Source organism: Ursus maritimus, unplaced genomic scaffold (assembly GCF_017311325.1).
Source record: "Ursus maritimus isolate PB19 unplaced genomic scaffold, ASM1731132v1 scaffold_25, whole genome shotgun sequence".
Classification (NCBI taxonomy): Eukaryota; Metazoa; Chordata; class Mammalia; order Carnivora; family Ursidae; genus Ursus; species Ursus maritimus.
The window spans coordinates 3,616,211-3,634,003 of NW_024425008.1; the positions used below are offsets into that span (position 1 = coordinate 3,616,211).

General features: G+C 43.2%; 7 non-coding genes and 2 pseudogenes across 7 annotated transcripts; all 9 read right to left on the reverse strand.

Moving 5' to 3' along the window:
* Window positions 1-8,496: 8,496 nt before the first annotated feature.
* Window positions 8,497-8,570, reverse strand: LOC121105272. Its single transcript, XR_005837745.1, has one exon. It is a non-coding gene; the product is annotated as a small nucleolar RNA SNORD113/SNORD114 family (small nucleolar RNA).
* Window positions 8,571-10,376: 1,806 nt separating this feature from the next.
* On the reverse strand, window positions 10,377-10,457 carry LOC121105276 (annotated as a pseudogene).
* A 1,251-nt stretch (window positions 10,458-11,708) lies between these two features.
* LOC121105313 lies at window positions 11,709-11,784 on the reverse strand. The gene has a single exon (XR_005837778.1). It is a non-coding gene; the product is annotated as a small nucleolar RNA SNORD113/SNORD114 family (small nucleolar RNA).
* A 922-nt stretch (window positions 11,785-12,706) lies between these two features.
* Window positions 12,707-12,781, reverse strand: LOC121105318. The gene has a single exon (XR_005837783.1). It is a non-coding gene; the product is annotated as a small nucleolar RNA SNORD113/SNORD114 family (small nucleolar RNA).
* Window positions 12,782-13,644: 863 nt separating this feature from the next.
* Window positions 13,645-13,716, reverse strand: LOC121105333. The gene has a single exon (XR_005837796.1). It is a non-coding gene; the product is annotated as a small nucleolar RNA SNORD113/SNORD114 family (small nucleolar RNA).
* Window positions 13,717-14,832: 1,116 nt separating this feature from the next.
* Window positions 14,833-14,898, reverse strand: LOC121105271 (annotated as a pseudogene).
* An 871-nt stretch (window positions 14,899-15,769) lies between these two features.
* LOC121105247 lies at window positions 15,770-15,844 on the reverse strand. The gene has a single exon (XR_005837721.1). It is a non-coding gene; the product is annotated as a small nucleolar RNA SNORD113/SNORD114 family (small nucleolar RNA).
* Window positions 15,845-16,746: 902 nt separating this feature from the next.
* LOC121105262 lies at window positions 16,747-16,818 on the reverse strand. The gene has a single exon (XR_005837736.1). It is a non-coding gene; the product is annotated as a small nucleolar RNA SNORD113/SNORD114 family (small nucleolar RNA).
* Window positions 16,819-17,707: 889 nt separating this feature from the next.
* On the reverse strand, window positions 17,708-17,782 carry LOC121105244. The gene has a single exon (XR_005837718.1). It is a non-coding gene; the product is annotated as a small nucleolar RNA SNORD113/SNORD114 family (small nucleolar RNA).
* Window positions 17,783-17,793: the final 11 nt, after the last annotated feature.

A 17,793-nucleotide genomic window follows, 5' to 3' on the forward strand; every position in this document is an offset into this window, starting at 1 on the left:
AGCCCCGTGGTTGTGCAGCCTGCCACCAGCCCTGACCTCACAGGCTGAGACCCGCCCCTGGCTATGCCCCGACCCTGGGCTCCGAGCTGTGTTTGTGCTGTTCACCCCCTTGCCCGTTTTTGTAGAGTTCTGGCCACACCACTCCTGGATGCTCCCCTGCTGGGAGAGAAATGGGCTGGCCTCAATGACAGACGGATGCCCTCCCAATGGAGGCTCTCTCTGAGGCCACGCAGGGGGAATTTGGGGGCAAGCCAGCACCCAGTGGGCTCTGGGGTAGGGAGCAAGCTCAGGTGGGCTGAGGGCAGCCCCAACCCCACTTCCCTGATGGGCCAGGCCAAGAGCGAGCCAGCTCCACAGCCTATGTGTTTTGAAACATGCTATTTGGGGCAACTGTCAGGAGCAGGAAGGGAGTTTTCCAGATGCTTCCCTGCAGGGTTTTTATAAAAGGTCCTGAAATTGGGAGACGTTGTCATGAAAGTTTGTTCTTTCATCCTGATGAGCAAAGCATAAACATGTGACACCAAGCTCTTAGGACCCAAACCCCTGGCACGAAGGAGGATGGTGCCGCCAATCTCCCAGAGGGGAGCAACAGACCTCTGGGCTCTGTGGTCAGGGCACCTGTCTGCTGCCCCTCTTCACGCTATGCATTCTGGGGAGGCAACTAGTATGGGGCCTGCTCTGGGGGGATGGGACACACCCTAGACTTGGGGACACAGCTGGGCTCACTGCACTCATCTGAGCCTCAGTTTCCTTCTCTGCAAGGGGGGGGGTGACGCACCCTCTGTGGCACCAGGGGTCCCAGTGAGCTGCCAGTGTAGCAGCACCTACCGACTGGAGCCAGCTCCCGGGGAGACCGGAGCTGGTAAGGGAGGGGCAGTCCCCTGGAAGCTACACCCTGAAGAGCCTCTTCCTCCCTTCTTTCTCCAATACCTGCCCAGCGCTTTCTAGGTCCCCAAACCCTTTTCCTTTGTGCCCCGCTGCACCCCAGAGGACAGCCATCATGCCGCGAGACCACCTCTTCCAGCCAACGCCAGCCCCTCCATCCCCCATTCTGCCCCTTCCTCCTCCCGGTAGGAAGCCAAGCCTGCACACAACACATTCCCTGGCTGAGGAGAAAGAGCCTGGGAGAAGCAGCCAGGAGACCCACAAAGCAAAGGACTCAGGCCAGAGGGTCCCGGGTCGCCCCCACTGTCTTCTGTGGCTCGAAGGGAATGCTTCCACACTTTGGTGACCACCCCCACACTTCAAGTATGGCCTTCCCCAGGCCAACGAGCACCCAACAGCTGCACATACAGCCAAACCAAGGAATGTGGGCCCGCGGCTCACCAGGGTACTAAATATTTGGATAGGTGACCTGTGGAGCAGTGGGATTTGGACGGGGGGAGGAGGGTCAGCAAAGGGTATGCATAGGCAGGATGGGCCAGAACATCAGGGGCAGGGGCTCAGAGTTGCAAGGAAGCAGCAGGGGACCCCGGGGGCACGGGGGCTGGACGAATGTCCATTTAAAAAGGTCTGAACTCTGGCCTGGAGTTTCCCCAGAGAACCCCACAGGGGGGCCATCAGTAAATGAGGCCAGAATCCCAGTGGCACCTGGGGGCAGAGGAGGGGAGGGGACAGCTGAGGAAAGAGAGGCCACGGGAGGGACACATGTGCCCAGGCCTGCCCTTGTCCCCTCTGGACAGCTGCCAGCAGCCCTGGTCAGCAGGGGCCACCGGGTTCCTGCTGGTCTGGGAACATCTGCCAAGCGAGCAGGACTATCTCTTATTTTATCATGTTGACCCGAGGGAAAAGAAATATAACAAACCGGCCCCAAAGTTACCAGCGAGGATCAAGAGGACAGCGAGGAAGAGGTCTGGGACCAGAGTCCAAGGGAGAGCCATCTTTTTCCCCACCCCGCCCCCCAACAGGACAGGTAAAACGGTGACGGCGGAGACTCCTGCCATCATCCTTCTGTGTTTACAGATGGGGACACTGAGGCTGGGCAGCCATTCGCTCCAACCCAAGTCTCTGATGGAGGGAAGACAGAAACGTCACCCTTCATGAAGGTCCCAAGTGGCTGCTGAGGCCCAGCGAGCATGGCAGGCCAGTGGAGACAGTGCTGGTGGAAGGGGAACGGACACGGGGTAGAGGGTGGGGAGACAGCTGCTGTGAGGCCCAGCTCAGGTGGGCGCGCCATGGGGCATGGCACGCAGCAAGATTTCTGCAGGATAAATGAAGGAAACTTACTTCTCTCTTACAGATCAGGAGCACAAAACTTGTAGGGCTCTGGTGACTTCGAAGACACAAACTGCTCTTTCCTGACAGAAAAAGAAAAATGTCAAAAGAGAATGAGAGGCCACGAATCGCCCTGTCCTGGAGGTCGGTCCCGAGCCTGGGTGCACTCACAGGTCAGCAGGGACAGTGGAACAGCCAGTCGCAAGGGCTCAAACACCGAGAACCGTCCTCCGGGCCTGTCTGTGTGTCCGTGCGTCCCTCCACCCCCACCCCCAGCCTGCCGCACCTGTGACGCTGGGGCGCCACCCTCAGCCACCACTCTGGGAGGCAAGAGCCCACTGAGGAGAAGGCTGGGAGGAGCCCTAGCATGTAGCCATGGCTGACCTCCCTAGGCCTCTCCACAGTGAGGAATTGATGTCACCTGTCTCCGGAGGAGCCGGGGAAACTTCTGGCATAATGCAATGCTATTACTTTCTCCTCAGTGTCAGGACCCCCAGGCTCTGCTCCTCAGCCCCACCTGGGCCCGCCCCCCAGGGGAAGGGTGAACCCTCAGCTGGGCCTGCCCCTGAGCATCTCGGTCCCAGCTAGTGCCACATACTTGTCCCATCCATTTCAGGGCCAACCCAGACTCCACTCTGGCTCCAGGAGGGTTTCAGACCTCTGCCAGAAGCCTGGAGGAAGACCTGATGGGGCTGAGCGAGCTCGCTCCAGTTTCATCAGAGAAGCAAAACCGAACCGCGGAATTCTGTCTCGCAGACCACCAGCCTACTCAGTGACAGCTCAAGGCTTGTTTTCAATTTTCGCTTCCCTTCTTCGCAAGGAGGCCCCAGCGACCCCCGCAAACCAGACTCGGCTCTGGCCAGTGGCCACAGAGTTTCAAATTTTGAAATGAGCCTTTTGCAACATGTTCAGTTTCAAGCCCTGGTCCGATGGCCCACATCCTGTCCAAACTTCCTGGGGGAGTGAGATTTATTTAAGAAAGAATAAAATCTCCACGTTCACGTCCTTGAGTGAAAACACGCTCCGTCCCACGCGATTGCAAGGATTAAGGTTACATATCTCTTAATGAGTCACAGGCAGAAGGCAAAGCAGAGTTGGCTGGAGAAGAGGACAGGCCTCGGTAATGAGGAGGTGATATTCCCCAGCGCCAAGGACCCCAGTTCTCTGCCAGGGATAGAATCTGCCTCCAGAAAGGACTCACAATCGTTCTTGTGTGTGTCTACTCATTGTCTCATTCAACCAGCTTCTGTGGGATGGACCCACCAGTTTCTGTCCTGGACAGAGGGGGATCCGAAACACCCCAAGACCTAGCACCCACCACTGGGCTGGGAAGGCAGACACCTACACCCAGCACAGGAGAGGTTTCTGAATGGAGATCAAGTTCACGGCTGTGCAACAGTTCCAAATGTGGGGTAACCCAACCCACCAGGGGGAGGCAGGACAACCCATCCAGCTATTGCACATGTAAGGACAGCGTCAGAGCAGGAGTGTGTGCAAAGGACAGAGACGCAGATACACAGACTCAGGGAGGGTCTGCAGGGTGACACACACGGCCAGGAGCATGTGGTGGGAGCCAGGGCGAGAGGCCAAGTCACAAAGAACTCGAGCGGGAAGCTGAGGGCCTTGGGCTTCACCGTGGGGCTTCCTGAACTCACTAGAGGGCTCTAGGGAGCATGGGACTCTTTCTCATGCATTCTAGAAAAATCTAGAAAGATTGTACTGACTGCAGTGAGGAGAGCAAACTGGAGGAGGGGCAAAAAGACCAACGCGGAGGCCGACACCAGCCCAAGAGGAGGGCAGTCTGGACTGGTGTGGTATAGGGGATGACAGAGGTGGCCTCGGCACTCCCTGCAGACATGCTGATGGGGAGGGACCGAAGTCGGAGGCAGAGGGAAGGCGGCGTGGGCCAGGGTGGCTGAAACAAGGCACGCTGGCGGCCAGGTGTGCTGTAGAGCATCCCAGGGAAGCTAGCGACACAAGTCTCTTGGGCGGCCATTTTAAGAAACGCAGAATGAAATGTGGTAGAGGGAGAAAAGGTCAACACATATTCCACTGGACCCTCAGTCTGTCATCTGGCCGCACATCTGAGAGAAAACCTTGGAAGTTGACGGGGCAGATCAAACCCTGACGCTCAGCAGACCCGGCCTTAACAAGCACGGGCTTTCGTGAGGCGCGATGTGTGGCTGGTGGCCACTGCCCAGGTAATAACCCACAACCCACTCACTCCTCTTTCCTCCAAGGACATCCAAGGACCCCCGTGGCTATGGCCTTGTCCTTTCAGGCTGCCCCCCCAACATAGAAGAGAAGCAGAGAGAACTTGTCGTGAGGGCCGGCCCAGCCCGGCGGCAGGTCAACCAAGCCCCCAGTGCCTCAGCTTCATAGAACTCATCACGAGCTTAATTAAGTAATTTTGCAGTGAGAATGTGTCTAACCTCTATCTCCCACCCAAGATTTGGAGCTCCACAAGGGCAGAGAGAGCTATGGCTGGTTTCTTGCTATTTATTTCTAGCCTCTGGTGCCACAAAAGGAGCCCGATATTTTTTGAATAAATGAAAGAATGGATGATTAATTCCCCGAACATTTTCTCAAGTCTCAACCTTCTGGTGGGCTACATAACACAAGAAAAGACTCTGTCCTCAAGGAGTTCATTCCCTTCGGAGGAAACCCACAGGTCCTAACAAACAGCATAACACGGGCTCTGTCAAAGGAGTCAGAACACACCAGGAAGGAGGACAGGGCGAGTCTGGACAGGACAAATCTGGACAAGGGGATGTGGGGAGCCAGGAAGGAAGACAAGGGGCTATGTGAGTGTGAGGCAGGTTACGGGGGTGTCAGGCTTAGTACAAAGTTGAGCAACCATGGGAAGCCCAGACAAGAATCTACTGGAAGTTGCTGACCGCTGTGAGATCCAGACAGCTTGTTTACCCAGCAATCCTGGGTAATGTGAGAACTAAGTCCCGTCTCCTACGTCCACACACACATGCCAGTCACACCTTTGATTCTAGCCGAAAGCCACCGATGTCCATCCTGCTGTCCACCCTCAGCATTCAGGGGCCCGAAGGGGCTGGATGTTGCCCAAAAGACTCAAAATTAGGGTTCCACATGTCCACAATGAAGAATGGGGCGTCTACCAGATTCACTCTGAAGTAGAAAGGCCAATGATTTGAGCTGAGATCAAATTGTCAGGAAGGAGGAAGCCACGTTCCAAGCCAAATGACCAAGTTCCATCACCAAGTCCAAAGGACGCAAAGCCAGGAGTGAGAGATGGAATCCAGGGTCAGGAGCCAGCAAGACAGGAGAGGAAGTGGAGTGGTCGGTGTCAGCCATAAAGTGGGTATAAAATCACAACACATAATTGCAGGAGGGGGCGAGGATGTAATATAGGGGGTGGGGGATGGAGGGTAGGTCTTGGGCAAATACCCCACATAGGGCAAAGGTGCTGCTAACTTACTTTTCTTGCCATCTGTCCCTGGCAGAACGGCATGGTCTGCTGCCTTAAAGGTGCATGGTCCGGGCTGGCCGGTCCCATCCAAACTGGCATTCTTCCAGAACTTTGTTGGACTTGCCATTCTTCTGGGACAGGGGAAACTGGGGATTAGTTGGGTAGCATTTGGAAGCTTTCAAATAAGTACAGTTGAAACCATCGATTACAGGTACTTTGGGTGATTTCTGAGGCTTCTCTTCCCTCCCAGGTACCAGAGTGTGGACCTTCTAACAAGCTCCTGTTAGACAAGGTTAATTCCCGTAACAGCTGTTACCCTCATCTACGGGCGATACTGAGACTGGAGGTCCAGAGGCACTTAACGTCTAACCCGAAGTCCTACAACGACAACCAGAGGAACTCGTTTTGCTTGCACAGGCAAGGAGTTGGCCCACTTGCTGGAGGCATGAAAACAAGACCAGGTTATTTTCGACCTCCAGTCTTGGCAGAGGCGAGAGCAGCTTTCGGGAAGACCCAGGACTTCCATTCCACCATGGCAAGCCAACGTTGCCCAAGGATGGGCCAAGGTCCAGGGCAGTCAGAACTGCCAGTATCCTGTCTCACTGTCTGGCACTGAAGCCCAGAAGCCGGACCCAAGGGAGAATCTGGACTTGCGTAGGAGGATGCCACAGACCATCTGACCCACAGAACAGTTCCCAGACCGTTCTGAGAAGGGCCATCCTGGTTCCACAAAAGCACATGTATTTTTAGTTATTCATTAATTCATTCACCAATAATTTACAAGGCGCCTCCTAGGCTCTGGGCTGGGCAGGCGCCGGGGATCCGGAGAAGAATGTGACCCGGTTCTTGGCTCTCGGGGCACATGCGTTTAGTGGTGACATGTACACCGGTGCCCGTGCTGGAGTAGCATGGGCGCTCCAGTGGAGCCGTTTACGACGTGCCGGCATTTCCAGCGTGCCGTGAGGTTGGGGTGTGGCGAGCTCTCTCTGGAGCGGTCGGGGAAGGGATCCCAGTGTGACCTCACTCCTGCACTGCCTCACACGCGGATCACTGACTCACTCACTCATTTCTCGACTCCCCCGTCTACTCATTCATTCAGTGAAGCTGTTCTTGGATTACATTCGCATCCACTGACTCAGTGACTCACTCACTAATTCATTATTTTGTTCACTCGCTCTAATATCCACTCCATCCCTCCATCCACTTGCTAACGCATCCGCTCATTAACTTGTCTCATTCGTGGACTTATTTATTACTCATTAGTTAAATTATTCAACTTTTTCCTTCTCTTACTGATTTATGAACTTCATCGCCCTCTCAGTTTCTGGCTTATTAATTAATTCATTTGGTTACTTACTCACTCATTGATGCATACATTGGCTCACGGGTTCATTCATTCCCTCATTACTAGTTAATTTTCAATTCTCTAGTAATTCAGGAGCTCATTCAGGGATTCACTTATTCATTCTCCCATCCATTTGGCATTCATCCTTCACTTACTTCTTGGGTTACTAGTCTTTCAGTCATTGACTCACAGACCCACTCAGTTATCATTCACTCATTCTCTTTTGACATTTTTATTTACACATGGTCTCATTCACACGTTAATTCATCAATTAATTCATCATGCATTTATGCACATATCCATTTAGTTACTTAACTCACTGTCAATTGTTAACACATTTGCATACTCCTTAGCATTTTCATCAATATTTTTCTTTTTGTTTACACAAAGACTCAGTCATTCACTAACTCACTGTGTCATTCAATCATTCTCTATTTCATTCATCATTTATTCCATTTCTCACTCAACAAAGGTCTATAATCATCTTAACCTGAGAGAGAGCAGTCTAAACCTATTTTTTTGAATGGAGATCTGTTTCTTTTTTTTTTCCAGTTTTGCAAAATAAATTAAGCATGACCTTGTCACGACAAATTCTTATCATTGGTCCATGCATGGTCTTTTTGTATTTCATTTTATGATTGCATGAAGCCATTTATTCTTTTCAAATATTATAGTCATCATCTATGAACAAAAGGATGAAACCAAGAATAAAAACTTAATCTACGACTTGCCAAAATCTATACTGCACTTTGCCACACTGGCCACAATCAGGATTTTTATCCTTAACTGTAATGACTTAAGCAGCCAATGTGCGGCCATTCAGGGGTACAAAGCAGATGTAAAAAAGAATAAAATATACTCATCACCGGTCCATACTTGGCACGCACTCATTTAGTTAACCATTTGTTCAGTTAAAATTTTTTTCTTTCTTCATAAATCAAACATCTAGAAACCTACTGCAAACTAAGAGCAGAACACTGACCATTACATACCTGTCTAGCTGCTTTCTTACGCAAAGTGGTAACAACCTTAATCTGTGTATTTTTTTTCTTAATGCACCAAAGTATATCAGAACTGAATTAGTAGTATTTCCTGTTTTATAACATAGCCTCTAAATTGGTCTTTTTTAAGATTTTATTCATTTACTTGAGTGAGAGAGTGAGCAAGAAAGAGAAAGAGGGCACAAGCGGGGGGAGGGGCAGAGGGAGCAGCAGACTCCCCACTAAGCACAGAGCCCCATGTGGGGCTCAATCCCAGGACCCTGGGATCATGACCTGAGCCGAAGGCAGACGTTTCACCAACTGAGTCACCCAGGAGCCCCTAAATTGGTCTTTTTCTATTTCTATTTTTCTTTACCTTTGAATATGTTTGTTTATTGATCCATTCCTTTATTCACTAATAATATAAAATCAATATCCATGAACCCTTCTCAACTAGATTCCTGAACCTTCCTGAGATCATTGCCCCAAAGTCACACAGTAGTTCTCTTTGTGCAGTGGACCTCAGTGGTTCAAAAACTGATTGATCATCATTTTCATTCAGATGCATTCCACTCACATCATTGGTCCAGGTGGGGCCCTTCTGCATTTAACTTTTAGAGCTGACATGGAAGCATTTTCAGCCGTTACAGGAACAACCATGAACCCACCATCCTATTCAACAACTAGAATACTGACCCCTGAAATGAGTAATACCCTGGATCTTTAAGAAGAGGGGAATGTTTAAATAATCAGTGGGACTAAAGAAATAAATAAATAATCAATGGGACAAACATGAAATGAGACCCGAAGTTTTGAAATGAATGAGAAAAGCTCAGTTTTTTACTTGGACTTCATCTGCACCACATGGGATTAATTACAAACTGTGGTTCGTCACGTATTTACATTACTGGACTGTGCATGACATTTGAAAAGTTCATTACATTTATGTTTTATTTCCTTTCACTTTCTGTTTCCATTTTCCGGATATATTTTTTTATTTGAGAATGGCCAACACACAATGTTACACTAGTTTCAAGCGCACAACACAGTGATTCAACCACTCCTAGAGGGTATGGTGCTAACTAAAATAAGTCAGAGAAAGGCAAACAGTGTATGATTTCACTTATATGTGGGATCTTAAAAAACAATCCCGAAGAATAAACAAAAATCAGAGTCAGAGCTATACATAGCGAGAAGAAAATGATGGTCACCTGAAGGGCAGGGATGGGCGGACAAAATGGGTGAAGGGGGTGGGAGATACAGACCCAGAGTCATGGAATGAACAAGTCACACGAATAAAGGGCAGAGCACTGGGAATGCGGTCAGTGGTGCTGTAATAGTGTTGCATGCTAACAGATGGAGCTTTTTTTTTTCACTGATACAATGCAAACCCACAAACTAACCACCAAACCAAGAACTTGCTTACTTACGTAGCACGATACACTCCTTCCCACTGGGATAAGGCAAAGATCCTCAAGACTGGAGAATAATCTGATTAGCTATGGTGCAGCCATCCTGCAGGATGTAAAGAGGATGCTGACAAACTAGGTTTGGGGTGTAATTACTGAACATGAGGGGTCCGTGACAGAAATTTCTCGTAAAGAGTGATATATGCCACATTCTTACATCTGGCTCATGAATGGACCTCTATTTTGTTAATTAATATATTAAGTTATTCATTTTAATAATATAAGGAGCACCATTAAATAAACCACCGGACATAAAAACGAGGAGTGCTGCAGACAATTGAGTCTGGGTCACGTACCCTCAGAGCTACGAGGTTAGAACTTCTTTATAAAAGGGTATGTGTTGTGCTAACCCAGATGAATCATGAACCCTGGTTTGTGACACCATCTCATCTTTGGTCCCTATGGGTCCTTCTCTGATTATATAGTACACTTTTTAATCCCACGGACAACCCTGAATACCCTCAATAAACCAGAATCGGGACCATTACATAAAAGTCTTGATGATTACAGAATCAGTTCCGTGTGTCCGTTCTGCAGAGTAGAACGTAGATGGGGAACAAAAAGGGAAAATGACTATGAATTCTTTTTTTTAATTCTTTAATTTTTTGAAGTTTTTGTTTAAATTCCAATTGGTTAGGGGTGCCTGGGTGGCTCATTCAGTTAAACATTTGCCTTCAGCTCAGGTCATGATCCCAGGGTCCTGGGATCGAGCCCCACGTCAGGCTCCCTGCTCAGTGGGGAGTCTGCTTCTCCCTCCCCCTCTGCCTGCCACTCCCCCTGCTTGTGCTCTCTCACTCACTCACTCTTGCTCTCAAATAAATAAATGAAATCTTTTCTAAATAAATAAATAAATAAATAAATAAATAAATAAATTCCGATTGGTTAACATATGTTGTAACCCTAGTTTCAGGTGTACAATACAGCGATTTAACACATCCATACAGATGTCCAGACACAAGTTATTCATCATTCTTGATTCATACACTACCAATCATTGTCAATATCCAAGCTTGTGAATTCTTTTCAGTTAAATTTTGATTTATTATTAAATTAAATTTATTTTAAACTTTTTAAAAATTATTTTAAATTTTTAAATTAAATTATTATTTTTAATTATTTTAAATTTTTAAATTATTATTAAATTAAAATTATTAAATTTTAAATATTGATTTATTCATTAATTTACTACTTACTTGTGAAGAAATATACGTAAGTCCAAAAAAACCCAGAATAAGAGCTTTGACATCCCTGATCCATCTATAAAATCATTTCCCACAGACATCACATTTGTTTCTTAAATTGGCCTCCATGTTTCATGTATGACCTCTCAGCAAAATGCTTCATGTCAATCCCATGTTTATTACTGGATCATGTTTGGCTTTCTTTGATTGTATTTCCTACTTTTCTTTTTTTTTAAAATAAAGATTTATTTCTTTATTTTAGACAGAGAGAGCATGAGCAGGGGGAGGGGCATAGGGAGAGGGAAAGAATCTCAAGTAGACTCCCAGGTGAGCACAGAGCCCAATTCAGGGCCCGATCCCATGACCCAGAGATCACAACCTGAGCCAAAAGCAAGAGTTGGACGCTTAACCAACTGAACCACCCAGGTGCCCCTATTTCCTACTTCTTAATAATGCATTCACCACTCTTACGTTGCCCAAACCAAGACAAGAGCTTTGGCTGTTACTCACACACACTGGTCTCCATGCTCCTAAGACAACCACTGAGTTCGAGGCCATGGTAAATGTCAGAATTGGTGTGGCAGTGCCCATTCTGAGGAGTATAAGAGCAAGCAGAAAATAAAATTTGAGATCTTCTATCCATTGGTCCTGTATATTCCACCTTTCATTTATTCAGCCATTTAATATTTATTAATCGATTGTGGTATTCGCTTACTTTTCTCTTACTAAAACAAACGTTGAACTTCCAATTCATTGATTCAGAACAAAACACTGACTATTACTTATCAAGGGCTATGTAATCCAAGGCAACACCCTTGGTCCACTTACCCATTCCAGATTATATTAATAGTATTGCTCTCCTTACCACATCTTTTCATAACTTGGAATATGCCTCACTTCATTCATCTTTAATCATTTAAATATTTTTATTGATCCTTCCATTGGTTCTTTTATATTAATATAATCATAATCTATGAGCCATAAAATTAGAAGCAAAAGATTCTTACATATCTCTAACATCTATCTATAAGATTTTATTCCAACAGAGGAATAGACTAGGTATCTATTGTATTAGTGTTGGACCTCAGAGTTCCAGACATGTAGTAGTCATCATCCATGACTCATACCGCCACCAGTGGTCATCATTGATCCAGACTTGGCCCTCATTTTAATTTGTGTCCACATGAATTTTATTAATTCATCAATAATAATAAAAGAACTACCTGAAGTCCTAAAACATGAGAGTAAGATCCTTAAAGATCTCTAACATCTGTCTACAGAACTATTATTCATGGCAATACACCTCTTTCATTACTTTATTTCAATGTCACATGTAAGGATTAATCAAAACAACGCTTCACATTAACCCCATACTTACGCCGGGGCCATGGTTAACCTTCAAAAATTATATTTCATATTTTTAAAAATAATACAGTGAATGCCATTATAAAACAACAACAACAACAAGCAAACACTGAAACCAAGACAACAGCCTTGACTATTACTCACATTGGTCTCCATTCTCCTAAACCCGAGATGTAACCATGGAGCTCATGACCCTGGAAGATGCTTATGTCCGCTCAAGAGTGTCCGTTCTAAGGCTTACAGAGCAGAGGAGGAGATAATGAAAGGTTGAGACATTATCTGTGTTGGCCCTTGCATTCCACCTTTTGTTTGCGTAGTCATCTAGGTAGTTATTTGGGATAACATTTTATCTTCTCTTAAGTAAACAGTATAGGTCTTGCTACTGGCACAGAACAAGAGCACTGACTATTGGTAACACTGTATCATCCTTAGCCAAAGAATAACACCCTTATGTCATTTACTTCCTAGTGAATATTAGAGTTTTCAATATATATCAATAGTATTCTTGTCTTATCCTTTATTTCTATAATTGGACAATGCTTAACCTTATTCATCTTTACCTATACATTTTCAATGTTCTTTTATTGATCCAATTGTAATAATAGTTTGAAAATGCATGAACACAAAGACCAAAATGAAATCCTCGTATACTTCTGACATCTATTTATAGATCCATTTCAAAAAGAGAAAATGGACTAGATTTCTTTGGGTTGGACCTCAGAGTTCCAGACACGTAGCATTCATCGTATACGACTCATACGCCACCAGCCGTCATCATCGATCCAAGATTAGTCCACTTTCTCTTCATTCATTTCTATGAGATTTATTGATTAATTCATTAATTCACTAATTATACTTTAAAAACCCTATGACTCACAAAAACTGAAAAAGAGCCCTGGTATCTCTAATCTGTACATAGAATCATTGTCATATCAATATATTTCTTTCATTAATGTCTTTAGGTTTTCATACAGGTATCCATTGATACAATGCTTCATATCCACCCTGTATTTCTTTGTTACACATTGAAAACCCTTAAAGAACCCAAACCAAGACAAGAACGTTGAGTATTACTCACATTGGTCTCCATGCCCCTGACGAATAGAAGGAACCAGGGGCTCAAGCCCATGAAAGAGGCTTACATCAGCTCAAGTGCGCCCATCCTAAGGAGTACAGAGCAGAACAGATGATTAAAAAAAAAAAATTATGCCATCTCTCCACGGATCCTTGCCTCTCGCCTTTAATTTAGGCAGTCATTTGTGCAATCACTAATTTCAAGTGTATTTATTTCATTTTCTCTTAAGAAAACAATTTTGAACTTGCCACTGACTCAAAACATAAATGCTATCTTAATTTATACTGTCTATATTCTCCCTAACCTAAGAGGTAAGAGTCACGTGCTGTTGGACTTCAGTGTTTTCAATATTTATCAACAGCATTTCTTGCCTGATCATGTATTTTTATAATTGGATGATGCTTCACTCCACTTACCTTTCTCTCTCTTTTTCTCTTTCTTGTAATTCACTTATCCAATTATAATAATGGAATGAAAAACCATGAGCACAAAGACCAAAAAAACTTTGTGTATTCCTGACCTCTGTATGTAGAATGGCTTTAAACAAAGGGAATGGACTAGATTTCTCTTCTGTTGGACCTCGGAGTTCCAGACACGTTTTCATCATACATAACTCATACGCCACCAGTGGTCATTATCAATCCAGTATTGTCCCTCTTTTTCTTCATTCATTTCCATTTGTTTATTGATCATTAATTCACTAATAATAATTTGTAATCACTGTGATTCACAAAAACCCAAGAAGAGTTTTTATGTCCCTCATCCGTAGAGTGGATAATTCTCAAATCAATCTCTTTCATTAATTAACTTCAGTTTTATATATATGCAATAATCAATATAATGCACCATCTCAATCTCGCACTTATCACAACTGTACAACTGGCCATCTCTTAATAATACGTTGAATAGTCTCAAACCACCCAAACCAAGACAAGCACTTTGATTACTACTCCCATTGGTCTCCATGCTCCTTGCACGCATATGCAACTGTAGAGCTCATGACCATGGAAGGTGTTAAATCAGCTCATGTGTGTCCACTCTGAAGAATACACAGCAAAACAGGTGATTACGAAAAAACAAAAACAAAAAAACACCGATCTTATCTCCATTGATCCTTGATTTCTGCATTTCAGTTACTCGCTGACATATTTATTAATTTTCCATAAATTTTTTTCTCTTAACTAAAGGAAGGATCTCAAACTTGGATCTGATTCGGAACAATAAAATTGACTCTTACTAAATAGTGTCTACATGATCTTAAACCAAAGAGGTAACATTCTTAATCCATTTATTTCTTAATGAGCATTAGTGTTTTTAATTTTTAATAATAACACTTTTTGCCTGATCACCACACAGGTTTATAATCAAAAAACACTTCATCCCCTTCTCTATTTATGTTTGTTTGATGGCTCTATCATTGATTCATTAGTAATAGTGAATCTGAATCTATGAATCTAAAATGAGAGCATGAGGGGCGCCTGGGTGGCACAGCGGTTGGGCGTCTGCCTTCGGCTCAGGGCGTGATCCCGGCGTTCTGGGATCGAGCCCCACATCAGGCTCCTCCTCTATGAGCCTGCTTCTTCCTCTCCCACTCCCCCTACTTGTGTTCCCTCTCTCGCTGGCTGTCTCTATCTCTGTCAAATAAATAAATAAAATCTTTAAAAAAATAAAAAAATAAAATAAATAAAATAAAATGAGAGCATGATATTTGTATATTCCTAACATGTGTCTAATGGGTCATTTCAAGTGACTCGGTATTGTGTTGACCCTCACGGGTATTGCTCATCACCCACAACTCACACACCACCAGTCACCATCACTGGTCCAAGCTAGACCCTCCCTTTCTTCATGTGTTTTACATTTGTCCTCTATTAAATCACTAATTCATAGATATGAATAAAAGAGACATTTATTCAAGAAAATATGAGCACAAGATCCCTGAATATCCTTAATGCTGTTGTATAGAATCCTTTCCCATATACACTATGTTTTTTTCCATTTTTTTAAATTAATCAACACAATGTTTCCTGTTATATCTATTTTTGCCATGGATAACTTTTTTATACCGTTTAATACTTTTTAACAATACTGAGAATACTCTTAAACAAATGATTAAAACCAAGCTAAGATCTTTGACTATTACGCACTTTGTTTTCTTTACTGACACAGAGGCAACATGATCTTCATTACATCAAAAGCTAAAATCAGCTCAGTGTATCCATTCTAAAGAGTACCAAGAAAATACAATGATTAAAAAAAATGAGACATTCTCCCCATTGACCCACAGTTTTCATCTTTCAGGTACATAGTCATTTAAGTGTTTATTAATGTATGGTAATATTTAATTTCCTCTCAGTACAATAAACATCAAACTTGCAACTGACTCAGGGCGATAGTGACTGCAACCTAACAGCATCCATGTCACCCTTACTCAAAGATATAATACACTTGGTCCATTTATTATCCATCCCAGTGAATATTAATATTCATTTTCCTGGCTATATATTTTAGTAATGAACAATGCTTTACCCTCTTCATCTTTATTCATTTATACATTTGCAAATTTATTCTTGCCATTGATTCTTTTATAATCATATTTTTAAAATTCATGAACACAAAGACCAGGAAAAAGATGACTGTAGAATGCTGAAATCTATCTACAGTCTTAAAATATGATGAGTGGATTAGTCTTTTTGTGTTGGACCTCAGGGTTCTAGAAATGAGGTATTCATTCCATATGATTCAAAAGCCACCAGTTATCATCAGTGGACCATGATTGCCCAGCTTCATTCTCATCTATATTTGTTTATTAATTAATTAACAAGGAAGTCACATAAATCACAAAAACACAAGAATAAGGTCCTTGAATATCCCAGAACATCCACCTATAGAATCATTCACATCCAGACTAAATCTCTTTCATTTAACTGAACTCAGTGTTTCATTCATGGATTAAACAATGTAATGCTTCATATCAATCCGATATTAAATATCAGTGTGGTTGGTCTTCTTTGATTATATTCTTTTTAATAATGCAGTGAATAATTTTCTTTAAAAACCACTCAAACTAAGTCAAGAACTTTGATGATTACTCACATTGTTCTCCATGCTCCAACACAAAGATGCAGCCATACAGTTCGTGATCTTGGACGAATCCTTAAATCAGGTCAAGAGTGACCATTCTAAGGAATATAGAGCATCAGAGCAGATGATTATGAAATTGAGAAATTGTCTCCATTGTACCTTGCTTTCTTACCATCGTTTGGTTAGTCATTTTGGCAATCATTATTTAGAGTATATTTGTTTTCTTTTCTCATAAGAAAACGACCAACTTTGAACTTGAGACTGACCGAAAACAAACATTTTCTGCAACTTATACTATCTATATCACCATTAGCTAAAAAAGGAAAGAGTCATGTACCACTTATTTCTCTTTAAATTTCAGTGTTCTCAATTTATATTAAAGTATTTTTGTCTCATCACGTATTTTTATAATTGTACAATGTGGAACCCTATTCTTCTTTATGTATTTGTCTACTGATTCTTCCACTGATCCCATTATAACTATAGAATGAAATTATACACACAAACAACAAACACAAATTCATTCTGTATTTCTGAAATCTGTCTCTGAGATCATTTCAAATAAGGGGAATAGACTAGATTCTGTAGTGTTAGGACTCAAAGTTCCAGACACATAGTATTCATTGCATATGACTCATGCCATCTGTCATCATCACTTGTCCAGGATTGGCCCTCTTTTCTATCATCTATTTCTTCATTGTTTATTAATTTATTAATAATTTTAAATGTTATGATTTCACCCTATGGAAAAACCCAACAGGAGGCTGGATATCCCTAATCTGTGTATAGAATCATTCTAACATCAGTGTATCTGTTTCATATGTTCTCCTCAAATTTTGTAGCTGCATTATAAATAATACTTCCTATCAATCCCATTGTTATCACAGTTGGCCAACTTGATTGTATTTCACAATTTTAATAATGCACTAAATACCCTTACACAAACCACACAAACCAAGACAAGAAATCTGACTATTACTCACATGATCTTTGTCCTCCTAATAGAGATTTGCATCACAGAACTCGTGATGATGGAAGATGCTCAAATCATCTTAACTGTGTCCATTCTAAATAGAAAACAAAGCAAGTGATCTTCTACACATTGAGACCATATCCTCTATGATCCTTGTTTTCTACATTCTATTTACTCAATTACTAAGGTATTTATTCATTTTTCATAACATATATATATATTGCTCTTAACAAAAGAAGAACCTGTTTTGGAACTGATCCTGTACAACCAAACTTGACATTCACGTATCAGTGTCTATATGACCCTAAACTAAAGAGGTAAAATTCTTGTTCCATTTATGCCTTAATGGATATAGGTGTTTTCAATTTCTACTGATAATATTTTCTGCCTTATCACATAAGTTCACAGTTGGACAATGCTTTATCCTCTTCTTTTTGATCTATGTATTTTTATTTAATTATTCTGTCAGTGATCCATAAATAGTAAACCAAAACCTGTGAATCTAAAACAAGAACATGACATTCGTGCATCTGACTTCTGTTTACCAGATCATTTCCAATAGAAGAGATATGGTTTTTGTTGGACTTCAGAATTCCAGATACATTTTATTCACTGTCCCTGATTCATAAGCCACCACTCATCATCAATGGGCCATGAGAGGCCCC